Below are 17872 nucleotides of genomic sequence, written 5' to 3'. Positions count from 1 at the left end.
GGCACATCACAGTGTCAAGAAGGTTAGACTAACATTGAAGTGTAAAGTCCAAAAAGACAAATATTTCGTCAACTGCTCCAATGTTTGTTTTAACACATGTAAAGAAGACTGTTGTGACATTGATGTAATCTCTTAAGGAACATATATTAAGAACATATGCTTCTAAAGACCTACTGACCGTGTGGTTGATTATAACCGAGTGAGTGAATGAGTCTGGAATTGAATCATTTTCGCATGATTCGAGCATAATTCCTACAGAAAATCATTCATCCCCAACAAAATATCACAATTTGGCAAATTTAGCAACACTTAACAAGGTCATGTCGCCTGTCAATTTTAAACTTAGCAAATGTTTATCACTTTTTATCTCTCATTTGTATATATTGTTACGTAAATAACTCATCATCATGACGCATGTTTATGTTTATGCACATTTGTAAGTTTTGTATATTCTTTGCTCTTGTACCACCGACGGTGGTTTTATGAGAATAAAAAAGTTGAAGTTGAAGATACATGTAAAGGAAGACGATGTGAAATTGATGACTGTTTAGAACATATGCTTCTAAAGAAGTTTGGAATTGTGCTATTTTCGTATGAGTCGATCAATGTAAATGCGGGTGGGTGGTGGTGGTGTGACCATCTTCGGCGTGACGAGCGAACGCTTTCAGCCCTATTCGACTACACAACTCGATTATAGACGAGTGTTGGTGTCACTAGTTTTGAAAATTTCTGTCTGTGTTTTAATACGGCACTGCAGTGGGTAAAATCGTATCTTTCTTCTCGGACAGAGTCAGTAAAGATTGGTGACAAAATCTCAATACCATCATTGGTTCGCTATGGAGTGCCACAGGGTTCTGTTCTGGGACCCCTCCTCTTCAGCTTGTACATTCTACCAATTGGAGACATCGTGAGAAGTCATTCCCTAAAATTCCATCTCTACGCTGACGATAATCAGTTGTATATTTCCATCAAACCATCAGAAGTTTCACAAGGAGTTCATAAGATCGAACGCTGCATAATGGATATCCGGGAATGGATGGCTGTCAACTATTTGAAGTTGAACGACAGCAAGACTGAGTTCCTTGCCATAGGCTCACGGCAACAGCTGCAGAAGATGCCACCTGGAATCACGCTCAAGATAGGAACTGAGGATGTGAAGACGTCAAACTCAGCCAGAAATCTGGGAATCATCTTCCAGTCCAACATGTCCCTAGATGAATATGTCAAGTCCCTCTACAAGTCATGTTTCTTTCACATGTACAACATCGGCAAGATCCGCAACTTCCTAGACACCGAGACAACAAAGCTCCTAATGCAAACACTTGTAATCTCAAAGCTGGACTATTGCAACTCACTCTTTTGCAACACGGCATCTTCAACACTTTCTAAATTGCAGAAAATTCAAAACGCAGCAGCTCGTGTGGTCTCTCGAACCCATCGCCATGACCATATATCGCCAGTTCTGAAATCCCTTCACTGGCTTCCAGTTAAGTACAGGATCTACTTCAACATTCTGCTACTGACTCATAACTGCCTCTACGATGACCAGTCCTGTGACTACCTTCGCCAGCTTGTACATCTGCATGTACCCAACAGAGCTCTTAGATCAAAAGATACGTTAAGACTAACACAGCCAAGCACTAAAAAATCAATGGGTGATAGAGCCTTTTCTGTAGCAGCACCAGCTCTGTGGAACAATCTTCCAGTCACCCTCAGACGAACTGAGTCCCATTCACAAATTCAAGAACTTGCTCAAAACCTACTTCTTCAAGATGGCTTCTGAATAGAACTCTTTTCACACTTATTGTGTTTTTAACGATGTTATGCAGCGCCGTTGAGCATCTATGATGGAAACTAGGCGCTATACAAGCCAATTATTATTATTATTATTATTATTATTATGTTTTACAGATTAAAAATTGTATGCAGCAGAGAGGGTTCGGGTGATCCTGGCACAGTCAGGCTGGTAAGGCTCATCATCAGCTCAGGGCCCTTGCCCCCTCTACACGCAGCCCAGACAGCGAATGGGACTTCTCCCAGGAAACGCTGCCTAGTCGAACCCACCAAGAACTTTCCGGAGAATATGAAGGCTCCCCAACACTGCAGCCTTCTGCATTACCCAGAGTGTCAGAAGGGCTGTACTCCCGGTGGAGAACCCAGGCACTCTCCTGATCTGCGCCAAGAGATCAGGAGGTACCAAACCAAGGGCACCGAGAACAATGGGGAGCCTGACGACAGTGTACTTGGGATGCAAGCGAGACATTTCAAAGGCGAGGTCCGCATATTTATCATGCTTTTCCTTAATCTTGCCAATCACATTGGTGTCAAAAGGGACAGAAAATTCAATGATATAAATAAATTCATTGGCTTTATCAAAAAGGACAAGATCAGGTTTGTTAGCTGGAATTCTTCTGAGGCTGTATATGGGCCTATTCCACAGAAGTTTGAAAGCATCATTTTCCATGACGCCCTGGACATGTTCAGGGTCGTACCATGGATGGACCTCCGAGTCAAAGCCACAGGCATGTCGGAGACGGTAGTAAAAGCAACGAGCCATGCCATCATGTCGTTTAAGATATGCTGTTTGTGCCAAGGAAGGGCATCCACTGACAAGGTGTTGGACAGTCTCTGTGAATTCATTGCAAAGTCGACATTTCATATTGATGTTTTCTTTAAGAATCACATTTAGGCGATTGCGAGTGGGAAGTGACTGGTCCTGAGCAGCAAAAAGGAAGCCCTCAGTTTCACATTTAAGACCAGCCGACTTCATCCAGGCGAAGGAGTCGGTGGGATTGCTATTCTGTTCAACACACTGCATGTACACACGATGCAATGGCTTCTCAGAAAGCTTCTCCACAAAAGACCGACTCTGGGCAGACTTGGTAAAGAACTTCACCTGGTTTACTCCCATCGCTGTACCGTCCAGCAGTACATCGCCATCAACAAAATCTACCTCAAATTTCAGATTCTGTCCAACAACCTTGGCACGCTTAAAATAGTTGTGGAATTCCTTGCTTTCATCATGAGTCTTCACATGCATCACCAGAGGATCATCTGATAAATAAATATGTGCAAAAGTACACAATAAAATTCTGTCATGAAGAGCCTCCACATTAATCAAACCCCGACCTCCAGAATTGATTGGCATGTATAAACGGTTAAGAGAGGAACGAGGGTGGTGGGCTCTGTTATCAGACATGATTCTTCTGGTCAGACGGTCAAGACTCTGGATGTCTTGTTTTGTCCAATCAACTACTCCAAAGGAATAGGAGAGGACTGGCACAGCAAAAGTATTGGTGGCTTTGACCTTGTTACGAGCATTTAGCTCTGAGCTCCAGATTTTCTTTAAACGAGATTTATACTCGGCCCGAAGTTTTTCTTGAATCTGGGCATTCTGGAGCTTGTCTCGAACTTGCATTCCAAGATAGGTGTAGGCCTGATCTTCCACAAGATGCTCAATAACTCCTCCCCCTTGTAACCTGACCGATCCATCATTAGTTACCTTGCCACGTTTCAAATGAAGAGTATTACATTTGTCGAGTCCAAATGTCATGCCAATATCATTCGAAAAGGACTCGACAAGGAGAACCTGTTCTTTCAAATTGGAATCTCCTTTGGCAAGGAGTTCGATGTCATCCATGTAAAGGAGATGAGTAAGAGGTGTTGGGGATCTGTGCTGAGGAGGTCCGGGATGGTAACCCTCCTCTTTATTGAGCAGAAAGCTCAAAGGATTTAGAGAAAGACAAAAAAGCAAAGGACTAAAGGAATCCCCCTGAAATATTCCCCTTCTGATTGGAATAGATTCCGAAGTCTGCACCTGCCCTTGCGAGTACATCTCAAGTTGAGTCGACCAGCAACTCATCAAAGACTTGAGTAAATCAAGTAGTCGCTCAGGGAGGTCAATACAATGAAGAGACTTCAGAATCCATTCGTGAGGGACAGAGTCGTATGCTTTTTTGTAGTCAATCCAGCACATGGAGAGGTTGCGGTGATAAGTTTTAGCCTCTTCCAAAATCATTTTCTGTACAAGAAGTTGATCCTTGCACCCCCAACATCCCTTTCTTGCTCCCTTCTGCTCTCTGTAAATGATATCATTCGAAGAGCAGTAAGATGACACGAGGTTTGTCAAACACCCTGTGAATATTTTGTATTGTGTATTCAAACATGTGATAGGGCGGAAGTTTTTGGGATCAGTCAAGTCTCCTTTCTTGGGGAGAAGTATTGTGCGACCTTTGCAGAACCATGGAGGAACATCACCTGTGTCCACGAGAGTATTGAAACAGTGTAGTAATGGTGTTTGGACACAGGGGAACAGTTTCCAATACCGGTTTCGAATGCCATCAGGCCCTGGAGCTGTATTAGATTTGGACTTTTTTATAACACTTTTCAGGCAATCTGGTGAGATGTAACAGACAAACGACCTAGTTACCTTCTCATGCATTGCATGGTCATAATCACGGACCCATGGTGCCTCAAGGTTACAGTTGCCGGGTACAGACCACAACTGTTTCCAGAACCTTTCATTGGCATCCATTGGAGGCCGTTTGTCATGTTCACCGTCACCTTTTGTTTTCAGTTGCCTGTAGAAGTCTTTTTCATTGGTTCTAAAAAGTTTATTTTGTTTGATGAATTTATTTTTCTTTTCCCATTTTTTCTTTCTTTCAGTCCAAACCTTTATTTTGGCCTTACGGGAATCGACAATTTGGAGAAGTACCTTTTCTTTTGTTGTCTTGTATTGTATTTTTAATTTTCTCCAAATTGTCTTTTGCCGTTTTGACATTGGCCTCCCTGATGATCTTCAGGCACAGTTCTATCCAGGAAATGTATTTTCTAGTTTCCGTTAGTTTTACTTGAAACCGGTTTTTCTTTGGTGTATTGTTCTTAGTATTAGATGTTTTTTCTTTGGAAACTGTGTGAATTTCCTCCAAGGTTCGAGCGGCAGCATAGACACAACAATTAACTTCATGTAATGAACAGTCCGATGAAAGTTTCATAGAAATAATATCATTTAATAAATTGATTTCATTTTTGGGAAAAGATTCATTTGTTTGTTTAATTGGCCTCCGATTTTCTAAAGGTATGCCAGATATTTCATCATAAATAGAATGAAACAAAATATACACAGGGTTTTCGGAAAGATCTGCAACTGAAGAAGAGGAAGAGTGAGGGTCTGAAATTTCGGGGCCAATTAGCTCTTTGTCGGAAGAGTTTCCATCAGCAAGAGGAAAGAGGTTGACACGGACGTCCATTAGAAGTTTCGGGTCTGCTGCCACTTGAGCATTCTGTTCATGCAAAGGTTCCTGACGGGCACCAGTTGTGGGTTGAACTGGCTCACGGGGCAAGAGATTTTTAAGCCGCCGGAATTGATCTCGAAGATTTTGCTCCGTCAGGTAAGCATACATGGGCATGGCATTGTCCCAATGCAGCTTAAGCGACTTGCCATTTATTCGTGGATTATCAGGCCATCCTGTCGCTTTCGCACACTCTAGTAGTGTGGATTTTAGATGGTTTGACCAAGATATTCTTGGTCGGGTTCTGTGCCTTCCCCTGGGGCAAGTCCCATCTCCAGTAAGGTTGGTTTGACTACCGGAGGAAGGCTGACTGGGCTGCGGAAGTGAAAGACTATACTCTTCTTGGCTGTTAGTAACCCAGTGAAAAACCAGCTTCGGGGGGTCAGCCCTAACTGGGTGATGTACGTTTGGTTCAGGGAATATAATTCCCCTATCTAGGCCCACCACGGAGAGGCGTACATCATCAGGCCCTTATTATTATTATTATTATTATTATGTGTGAGTGTGTGTAAGTGTGTATGAGAGGGGGTGAGGGGTGAGTATTTTCGTTACTTCGCTGAAGAAATACAATAGCAATTAAAGGAGTTCAGGGGTATAATGAAACATCTTGTGGAGAATTTAACACAGTATGTTAACATATTATGTTTCGCACCGAACAATTTCATTTGTAACTTTGTATTTACGCACACCTTCTTATTTACGCCGCGAATGTCGTGTAATGGAAATCAACTTGACAGGGAATTATATCACGTAAACAAACATCACGTTTTTACACGAACGTGAATATCACAACGAAATATTTGATTCGATTGAGTTAGGATAACTTTAACTAAATTAACCGCTTCAGTTGTCAGAAATCGCAAGAGATTTCCCAACGTTAATGCCAGTCAAACTGAAAAAGGACAAATTCAATTTGTATCCTGGGACCAGACTGACGGAAGGCGAAACATTCAAATCCGGAGATATTATTTCAAGACTTTCTTTCCACACATACACGTTTTTGGAAGATGTGGAGGTCGGGGGTGACAGATACGATAGTCCAAATAACCTTAAGTAAAGCATGTTCTCAAATCATCACTCCATGTGAAACTAATCCATCACGAGAAGATGAAATGTGTAAAAACCAACACCAGCACTCTGTGAAAATATGTTTCTCAATGCAACAGATGGTCATTACCATTTCTTAAGGACTTTCTTAAGCCTTGCCAGGGATGGCATTTTTGCCAAATTCAATTCCACGATTCCAGTTCCATTCGCCCTTGGAACAGATTCAACATTTCAAGAACTTTATTACTAAACTTTAAAACTAAATCAGAGTTTAATGATCAATGAAAATTCTGCTTGAACCAACATACGACTAATAACTCGAATATCTCGTGACCGGTCATACTTGACACAAGGGCGATATTTCCATTAACATGGCGATCAATTCGGTATAAAATTGTTCTTATTCTTAAAATAATAAACATAATAACATCGACAATATGCATCTTTTGAAAACAGGTTTAACCTCACTGGTAATGTTTTCATATACATCGACCTAAAAACACTGGATGATTTTCACAATTACTTGGATTTCATATCATGCTGTCTGGTGACAGCTTTTTAAAAACATATTCATGTTTCAACTACGATCGAGGTAATCAATAATCGTGAACACATTGAGCAATTTGATCAGTTATCTTGAAACGATTTAGTTATTTAATCACACAAACCGTTCATGAAATGATTGACCACCTTCACCACCTCACAATTATTTCATAGAACTATTAATACCCAGTACTACATGTCGACTGCCTTTCACTTAAACCAAAGTTTTAGCAGCCTTTAGCATACAATATTCATGAATGTGTGGAGAGTATGCCCTTTTGACGTTGGTTATACATGATATTCATCAGCAGAAATTTCAAAATTCCATGGCAAAAGGTCACACATTCCATATCTTCAGATTTCCATTCGATGCACTTCATTAAAATTGATCAAAGAAAATATATTTCAAGAACCACTTTCATCCCAAACCAAGGGAAAGTATCGAAAATGCAATTTCAAATCTATTGCCAATATTTACACACACCTTTTTATAGTGCCACTTTGCTCCCATGCTCCCTGCCTTCGTATTTCAACACAAGAAGAATCCTAGTAAACGTATGGCCTTCTTCATGACCCTTCATCAGCGCCCAAGTACAAAATACAACATTCACGGCATGGTAAAGCAAACTCTTCATACACTTCATAAACAGTAGAAATCAAACGCCTGCAGCCTCACAACAAACGCCGAACTCTTACGATCATGTTGGATCAGAAATAATTTTCAAACCAATTCTAAGTGATACTCAAAGAAAGAAATAGCCCTGAGGGGATTTGTTTGGGGAAAAAACAAAACAAAATTGTTACAATTGGTGGGCGAAAGTCGCCGTCACAATCAATACGTCCGAACAGCTAGAAGACTGATGTTAACAATTAGAAGGAGATGGTCAACGTATTCTCCATCAACCAGTCCTAACGCCAACGCTTCTCACTGTTATTATGATCTCTGACATTTCGCTTCACATCACTTTATAGGTTTCTCCTTCGAAACGAAAACAGTCCAATATCTTTCACACAAGAAGAAACAAATATATCTCATAAACTCGTTTGGGTGGTTATGATTGAGCATGTCACTTGGCATCATGTTATTTTTGTGATGTGAACAACAGCCACATCACCACAAGCTGATCATGTCAAAATGAATTGCTCTGATATAATCAATCGGCATCAGAAAACCAGCACCAGCCATCAACTCGTAAATTGCTCTTTTCAAACTACTCACATTTCATAAATCTCCCATCGCTTGCAATGTGTTCTTGATCCTTCATCAATGATAACGTCGATAATACAACAGCAATGGAATTTGATAACACGGTCAATAAAACAGCATGATTATTTGGGGAACAGTGCACATAATCGTCAATGAAACACTTTGAAGAATTCGGCAAATACATATACCTGGGAATGTGTGGGATACATGGTGACACGGTAAGTATACTTAATAGAGTTTGACTTCATGTTACAATAGCCTTTATTATCAATTAATACAAATTGTATCATCTTACATCTCTGTAAACACGTCGCACAGGAAATGATTGAGATGAACACCATAAGGCAATTCTACCGGTGTCCTCTCACTTAGCCAGATTCTGTCAAAACAGGTCTCTCACATAGCCAGATTTGGATCTGGCTGACCAGGGTTAGTGTTTTGATAACGCATGTCCAGATGAGCCATATAATCTGTATCAACAAAATGCTCAGTTAGTGAGATTCGTGAATTTTGTATTAAAGTGAGACACATTGGTATGGTATTATTTGGATTTCTTTACATTTTTCATATTACGTGTGCTGAGCCATTGTCTGTATCAACAAAATGGTCATGATTAGAAAATGCTGAGTTTGTAAGATTAGTTAAATATATATTAAAGTGAGATACATTGATATGGTATTATTTGAATTTCTTTACATTTTTCATATTACGTGTGCTGAGCCATTGTCTGTATCAAAAAAATGGTCATGATTAGGAAATGCTCAGTTTGTAAGATTAGTTAAATATATATTAAAGTGAGATACATTTATATGGTATTGTTTGATTTTCTTTACATTTTACAGAAAATGTAAATAAAAATATGCTTGGTGCAAAAGATGTAGTGTATTAAGAAAATTATGAGAAATGGTGGCTGACAATGTTAACAAATGATAATATTACACACAAATGGACACCGCATTTATTAAGTGCAAGTATCCACTTCTGAATACCAGCCTAATCATTGAGTGCAATGATGAAACGACCAGTCGAAACGTCAAAGTTGCATACAATCTGGCGATAGTCAACATCAACATTCATCAGTACATAGTGGACAAATGAATGAAATTCAAAGGGACTGTTGGTTTTCCGAGCAATCAGTAATATCATGTCTATACACTTGGGGAAAGTACACACACAAGTCTTTGAACAATATAAGTGATGACTACGAAATCCAAAGCAAGAACACACATGTCTCCAACAAACACGTATTTCCGTTTGCCGCAAGCAGTACCACGCGTGTGTGTAGAGTGGGTGAGTGAGTTTAGTTTTACGGCGCAATATTCCAGCAATATCACGGCGGGGTTCAACAGAAGTGTACCCATGTGGGGAATCGAATCCGGGTCCGCAGCGTAACGAGCAAACGCTTTAACCACTGGGCTACCTCACCGCCCCTGTGCAGAGTAACATTTCTGACACTCTCGTACAAGAAGGGCGATTGATCTTTAAGGACCTCTATTTCTGTCAATATTATTGACACTGCTTACCATACACCTTGTAGGAATAAACCTCTTCTTCCCATATTATTTACGAACAAGATCCATCAGATAATCACCCAATTACAAATTATGTAGGTCCTTTCATGTTTTTTATCAAAAGAATTGCTGAAAAGTGTAAGAATAAGAAGTGGTCAGAGCATCATGAAACATGTTTTCCACAAATATATATAGAAAAGCAGATTGAAATCGATACAGTATGCTGGGACATTCGTTTAGTCCAGAAACTATGGTGTGATGTTTTGGGATTCCTACACATTCTCTACGCCAAGCATGGAGTTTACAGGAAGTCAATACAAATATCTCAAATCAACAAATCAAACTAACCTCAAGTATTTATTTTTTTAAATGAACAACAGCAAATATCGAGTTCTATTCAATTAGATCAACCTTAACTTATGTATCATCTTCAGCTGTCAGAAATCACACGAAATGTTTAAACTTTGTGACAAATCGAAAAGAAAAAAGCACAAATCCAATTTGTATCCTGCGCACACACTCACAGAAGGTGAAATATTCAATTTTGGAGATATGTTTTCAAGACTTCCGAGACATACACATTTTTTGGGAGGTGACATGTGAAGGATACGATAATTGTTTTTACATCAAGTAAAACATGTTTTCCACCATTCATCATTCTATTTCTAACTAATGAACCTTAAGACGCGTTAGGATGAGGTATGTGTATAACAAAACCAACGAGCTCTGAAAACCGATTCCAACCGCAAATGTTGACTGGAAATTCCTGTGATTCTACACTACAAACCTCAGTGGTGCGGAGAAAGGACTACATTTTCTCATTCCAAATGCTACAACAATATAACCATGCCGGCGATATCACTAATGCACAATTTTGGGTTTATTTAACCTGGGACTCAACATTGCAATAACATACGTTTTATGATTAATCCAAACTCGGATAAAAAAAGTATGCGCCTTAAACATCGACACCAGGTCAATATTTTTGCGAATATGATTGTATCGTGTCCTTCATAACAAGTTCGGACAGACGAAGATGCTTAACGCCGATATAAAATAATGTTCTTTCCTTCAATGAATACACATAATATCATCACGAATATGCATCTTTTGGACACTAATTATAACACCCGGGTCTTCACACACTTTCGCAATATAAAATATATTCATTGGCCAATCAAATATGTTGATACAAAAGTGTATTAAATTTAGTAAACATGTCCTGGTTTGTTTACTATCCAGGTGAAAGCGGCTCTTTTCACGTGTCAATTATTGGTTTACAAAGGCGAATTGTTTTAATGGCTTCTAATCAATTGTGAAGGAGGGGGCTTTTACCACGTACAAGAACGTGAAGGACACCAAAAGGGACAAAATTGAGATTTTGAATGGCGCAATTGGTTGGATAACATTTCATGTTTCTTGTTAGCACTTTTTGAAAAATACAATGCATAAGTTATCTGTAATGCAGACAATCGAGTTTGTTGAAAAGAGATTGAGCTATTTAATCAAACAATGTGTTTGTCAAATGAATGCCTGCTTCTAAAACATCACAATCGTTTTACGTTGGTATCAAAATCCAATATTACACATCGATTGTCTATAACTTAATCCACGAATCAGTATGAGCCCACAGCAAATGGATTGATTGTGATGAAGACAGTGAAGATGCTGAAGACATATCATTTATAGAAATGACTTAAACATATTTGTAAACTCTCCTAGTTGCTGTCACATCTTACCAAACTAAATTATAGTAAATACATAACAGAGATAATGTTGGTAGTTGGTAAATATTCCAATAGACCAGAATAGTTTTGGAAGCTGTTTAAGACACAGAGAAGACGCAGTTTGAACACATCCCACGTGCACATTCGTCTATGTCCTTTCAAAAAGCGTCATTCGGGAATTCTCAAAAGATGTTTAATCCCGTTTGCAACATTTAAGGCCGCAACTATACTTTAAAACTATTCATGGAAAACATGTGGAGAATATGTCCACATTTGACGGATCAAAGACAGATATTATGCCGATGGGATTCATCATTTTGTTACCGACTGTCAACGAGGCTTTTCAAGTGAGCAACTGACTTGCCTTAGCATGTGTTTGTGACGCTTACCATTTCGCTAACACTAACTGCCTCATTAGTGATTTATAACGCATGTTTATTATACGGTCGGACCCGTACGATAGACTCTGCTTTGAGAAGGGATTTCTTTGTAGTCTTTATATTTATAGTACGGTTAGAAAATCTCCCAATCTGCCATAAGCTCTGTGAACAAATATTTACATGAATAAATGGACAGTGTGCCCCTTAGAATTTGGCGACATATGATATTGATCAGCAGATATTTCAGAATTAGAGAGGAAAAGGTCACCCCCATTTCCATATTTTCAGTGTTGCAATTTGTGCACTTCAGAAAAAGTCAACGAAAATATACTTTCAGAACCACTTTCTTCCTTGAACAAACAAAAAGTGTGGAAAATGCAATTTCAAATTTAACGCCATTATTTAAACTTACTTTTTATAGTGCTACTTTGCTGTCATGTTTAAACTGCCCTCGTATTCCAACGGCGCTGCACATTCATTACATGAAGAAGCTCTCCATACACTAAAATGCTGAATACGGAATGTGGGCAGCCACAAAAAGAACACCGACCTTTCAAGATCGTGCTTGGAGTAGTATTGCCCTTGAAACGTGATGTCTTTTGAAGGTAACAAACTCTAAATGATACTCAAACAAAGAAATAACCCCGCAAAGATTTGATGTTGAAGCACTACTGGAAAAACAAGAGAAGACCGTTGTGCATTTCTTAATTGCTCGGAGAAAAACATTACCAGAATCAACATGAATGAAATGAGTATGACATTCTAAGAATGTCTGAACATCAAATAAGCTAATGTTATCACAAAGGGAAGATTACAAATAGAAGGACAGATATCGATGTCTATACAGTCTTTTTTTTAAATGAAACTAGTTCAAACTCTTTTCAAACATGGAGAAACAAATCCGTGTCATAGTATTAGTTAAGCACTCATCATTGAACATGTCATTTGGCATGGCTTTGCTTGCTTGCGATAAGAATACGAACCAACCAAAGATTATTTGTCAAAATGCATTTGTTCTGATATGATCAATCATAAAACCAGCGCCAGCCTATCAACTCGTAAATTGCTCTTTTCAACATACTCACAGTCTATAAATGGCTCATCACTTTCAATGAATTCTTGATCTTTCATCAATGGGTATCAGTAATAACGTCAGAAATAGCAGTGTAGTTCTCCCTTGGGCATTTGACAAGATCAATCAAACAGCGTATTATGCCACAAATGTTTCCTTGAGTTCAAAACAGTATCAGCATTCAGACAAATACTGAGGGTGCTGTGTTGGATATATGGGGATGGGAAACTATATTTCATAAGGGTCGACCTAATGTAACAACTATCTTTAAATGTTTAAACGCACACACACACACACATAAACAGATAAACACACACTCGCGCATGAACGCACTCTTGCACATTAGGCGGTTGGAATTATTCATGTACAAACCAATCAAACTGTTGACCATAACAAGAAACACATGCTGTTTGTACAGAAATAGTGTTATCCAAGGTCTAGTGTGATATCCGTCGTTGGTTGAAAAGATGCAATTGGAATGTCACACACACAGTAGTTGTTATCACATGTAGAGATCTAGGGTCATCCTTACAATGAGGTGTCTCAATGTGTTCTTGAGACAAAAGTTCTTAAAGACAGAGCCAAGTTCGTATCAACAAGTGTTCATCAGATTGATCGAGTGTACTCTTTCTTCTGGTTGATGAAGATTTTCTGTCTGTAACAGTTACCGATTACGAAAGGCTAACTTCTAATCAATGGATGTTTCTTATATTTGAACCTTTCTTGTCATGTGGAAAGAGGCTTGACAGACATCAACTAGGTCACGATTTATACAATAACTTTGTTTGCTCAATGCTGTGTTTTAGTTTCATACCAGTCAATAATGAAGAAATGCATACCAGTCAATAGTGTAGAATTGATAATGAATCACATGTGCTCAAACGACTGCTTTAGCATAATTATATCGCTCAAATATCCCTAACAGTTGGGACACAAATTTCAACAAAAACACTGAAAAAGGATGGTATAGGAGCCAGATATACAATGAGTAAACATTCCCGATCCCATTGGGGGTGTGGAAGGCAAATATAGAAATTGTGATTTACATCAATGATGACACCAGGTGTTTGCGATCAGTGAAGACCGGGTTAGAGTTGGTCTTCAGTAACCCATGCTTGTAGTAACGGGATCAGGTGGTCAGGCTCGCTGTCTTAGTTGACACGTCATCGTAGATCGATGTTCATGATGTTGATCACTGGGTTGTATTATGTAAGGTCCAGACTCGATTATTTACAGACCGTCATCATATAGCTGGAATATTCGTTAAACAACCAACCAACATAACATATCTAAACTCACTGATCTGGGAAAACAGCATTTAACGTCACGTATTAAATGATAACATTCTTCTACGGACGAAAGAAACGTCACCAAAATGATTTTTCTATCTTGTATCGTACACTAAGTGATTATTCATATCTGTAGTTCACACTTTCATCATTCAGAATGGTGTAATCCATTAATTTTCCACATATGATTGTTAAATTTCCAAAATCTTGTTGTTTTGTGACATGTTAAAAAAGCGAGGTGACGTTTCTTTCGCCCGTGAGTTTATATTTGAGCATCACGTTCATATACTAATTCAATGTGATTTTGTTACTTCCGTTTAACCATACCCTGAGGTAAACCCTATTACACCCCTCTATTAACAGAGAGAGAGATAATGTTTATTTGAGTCTCACTTTCTGTACATTGTCATAAAATGCCTGCGTTTTGTACAAAAGTTAATAGTACAGAAACCACCCGTTGGGTTATGGGAGACTATATTAAATCAATAAAAAAATTGTGAACCAACAAATATCAGCACACGTATAATCGTATACATTTGAAGTTAACACGTACAGGTATGCATACATACATAACATATATACAGCAAACATACATACAAACAAACATATAATCACATATACAAAACAGCATACAACCGCACATAATATACGCATACACGCATACATACATACACACATACATACAGACCTAATACACGTATACACACATCCACACACACACACATACACGCATGCATGCACACACACACTCAATATACGCACGCACGCACGCACACACATACATACATACATACATACATACATACACACATATATACATACATACACACACATAAATATACATGTATTATAATCATACATTCAATACTAACATATACTAGTATGCAGAATACAGATACCCTACACACAATATCATTAACACAATACAAACAATACAATAAAGTACAATATAGTTACGTACATTCGTACTGCTGTTACAATGCCTAACATTCATACACCATGTGTTGCATTCATCTAGTGTTAATGAATGAAAGAGTAGGATATTAATACATTTAAAACTTAAGATACAAGTAGTGTATAATATTTAAGATAAAGATTGACGTCGTTTATACATGTTTATAACAGTATCACAGATGAGATGGACTATGCCAGTTGTGTTTAATAGATGTGTAAATTTAGTAACTGAGGAGGAGTTATTAAAGGATGGATATACATCATATTGTTTCATAGTTTGAAACAGGTGATTGTTAAATGATGATTGTTAAATTTCCAAAATCTTGTTGTTTTGTGACATGTTAAAAAAGCGAGGTGACGTTTCTTTCGCCCGTGAGTTTATATTTGAGCATCACGTTCATTATACTAATTTAATGTGATTTTGTTACTTCCGTTTAACCATACCCTGAGGTAAACCCTATTACACCCCTCTATTAACATGTGTCATCCAAACCAATAGCTGCAATTTGGGTTTTAAGGGATATTGATGAGCAATTCGTTACAGTTCAAACATTGATTAACGTCATTTAGTTTCCCTATTGAAAATAAGTTTTTTTGGAAAAGGTGTATTGGTATTACATGAAGTATAGTGAATATTTTTATTATAAATTAACGTCACATACTAATACACACACACACACACACACACACATATATATATATATACATGCATACATACATACATACATACATACATACATACATACATACATACATACATACATACATACATACATACATACATACATACATACATACATACATACATACATCAGCAGCTATGACAACTGTCAAATTGTGGCCATTTGTAAACAAAATACTTCATCTCAGTTCAATGACTTTTGATGGCATAAGTGGCAGCTAAAGTTGGGGCCGTCTTCAAGGCGATACGTCTTCATTCATCATATTCATTGGTGAGGAAGTGATAAACAAATGCAGCCTTCTTGGAGTCTTCGACTCGAGCACGTGATTTAGAATGTCGTGTTGCAGAGTGTCTGTCATCTTTGCTTGATGATGGCGGAGCCCGGAAGAAAACATTCCCGAACAGCGAGGCTGAAAGGAAACGTCATGTTTATTTTGATGCTTGAATGATATCTCGATTTTGTTTCCGGATGACCAGATCACATATACATAATAATATATTGCTAGATATAGCAAAATATTATAAAAAGAGAACGGAACTGATGACATGCAGTGTTGACATCACTTCTTCCATATATGTGAGTGAATGAGTGACTAAGTAAGTAGGTGAGCTAGCTAGCGTGATGTGGCACATATATGTAGCAGGCGAGATACCATCTGATGAACATGTCATCTTACTCATGGGAATAACCTCTATGTGTTCTCAGAAGTTCCGTACTTCGAATGAAGGATGTGCCCCACGATTAAGGGTACCCTTGCACAAATAGAAACAACTGAAACTGATCAAGCTAAGAAGACTTTCATTCCTACTATGTGTGGATGTAGCAAAATGGGAGGTTGGCCAGTGAGGCTCAGTGTTACCAACACGTATGCCCTTGAAACCAAACACCTGTAAATATTCAAATTTTCCTCTGGGACTTTCATACGTTCAATAGATGATTGTCCCCTAATGTCTACTCCTAATGATTTAAAGCAGATGACCTCCTCGGCTATTTCAACATATATATATTTATCAGGAAAACCATGAACATTTGGCCACAAAATATAAGATTTTCAATATAACTCTGCAAATGGCACTTTCAGTATGGTCAAAGTGGGATGGTCAAACCATAGTCAAATATAACACCAAAAAACCCCCGGAAAATCAATCTTCAGCCCCAATAAAACAACACATGTATAGATATGAACCACACTGTGAACACAAACGTCTGAGGAATTGCTATCCGATCCCCTTAAACAAACTAAATTGTCATTATTGCTGGGAACAAGTATGGGATGCACACTGTTTTGTTTTTAAATTAATTTGTGTTTATAGCTTTTTTGAAAGAAATATGACCGGCTTTTCCCTGGCACAATATTTCCTTGGGGCTATTTTGAAGACAAAGTAAAAAGTGTGACAAGTATATGGAAGACGACATGCAACTACATAAGCTCATACCTAGCAACCAAAATTCTATTTTCATGTAAAATATAATTAGGTTCCTTTTGATTGATACTGAAAACAATTCTCAGTAACTATTGTCTCAGATGATATGCCTGTCTTAGTTGTTCTTTCAAATTTTACCTTTTAACACATAAGAGGGTATAATGAAAGGGGGGGAAAACACATGGACATTAATGCAAAGTAGTTTTGGCAGCAGACGAAAGCATAATATTTAAAGAAACATCAACGGTAAAGCATTAAACATATGTCCAACTCGAATAATTGATAACTGTAACTATCACACTCTGGTTTCTTCAGCTACATATCTGGAATCAAATGCTAACACATCCTCTTTAATTGATCAAGGGACCTTTAACTGTTTTCGCGTGAAGAACATCTCAGATATATTGCTGGGGGGTTAATTTGACCGGATGTCAGTATAACTGTTATCTTTGGAAGGAATCCAGAGATGTTAGGTGGTGGTAACATACGGCTGAAACTGACCTATATATGTCAGCGGTGTCAAGCGTAAAATTCAAGGAGTCTGCATCTGAGATACAAATGAAGTCATGTGGTCTGGGCAGACTTTGAGGTAATAGATCAAAACAGCATTTGCGTAATTGTAAATGTTGTCGTCAAAAACACTGTTGTGAGCCTAGCATGATCGAAGAACAATGGCAGATCTCAGTGTCAAGAAGGTTAGACTAACATTTAAGTGTAAAGTCCAATAAGACCAATAACATGCGA

The sequence above is a fragment of the Haliotis rubra genome, unplaced genomic scaffold (assembly GCF_003918875.1).
Source record: "Haliotis rubra isolate DU_JTF1 unplaced genomic scaffold, ASM391887v1 Scf576, whole genome shotgun sequence".
Taxonomy (NCBI): Eukaryota; Metazoa; Mollusca; class Gastropoda; order Lepetellida; family Haliotidae; genus Haliotis; species Haliotis rubra.
This window is presented reverse-complemented; position numbering follows the sequence as displayed.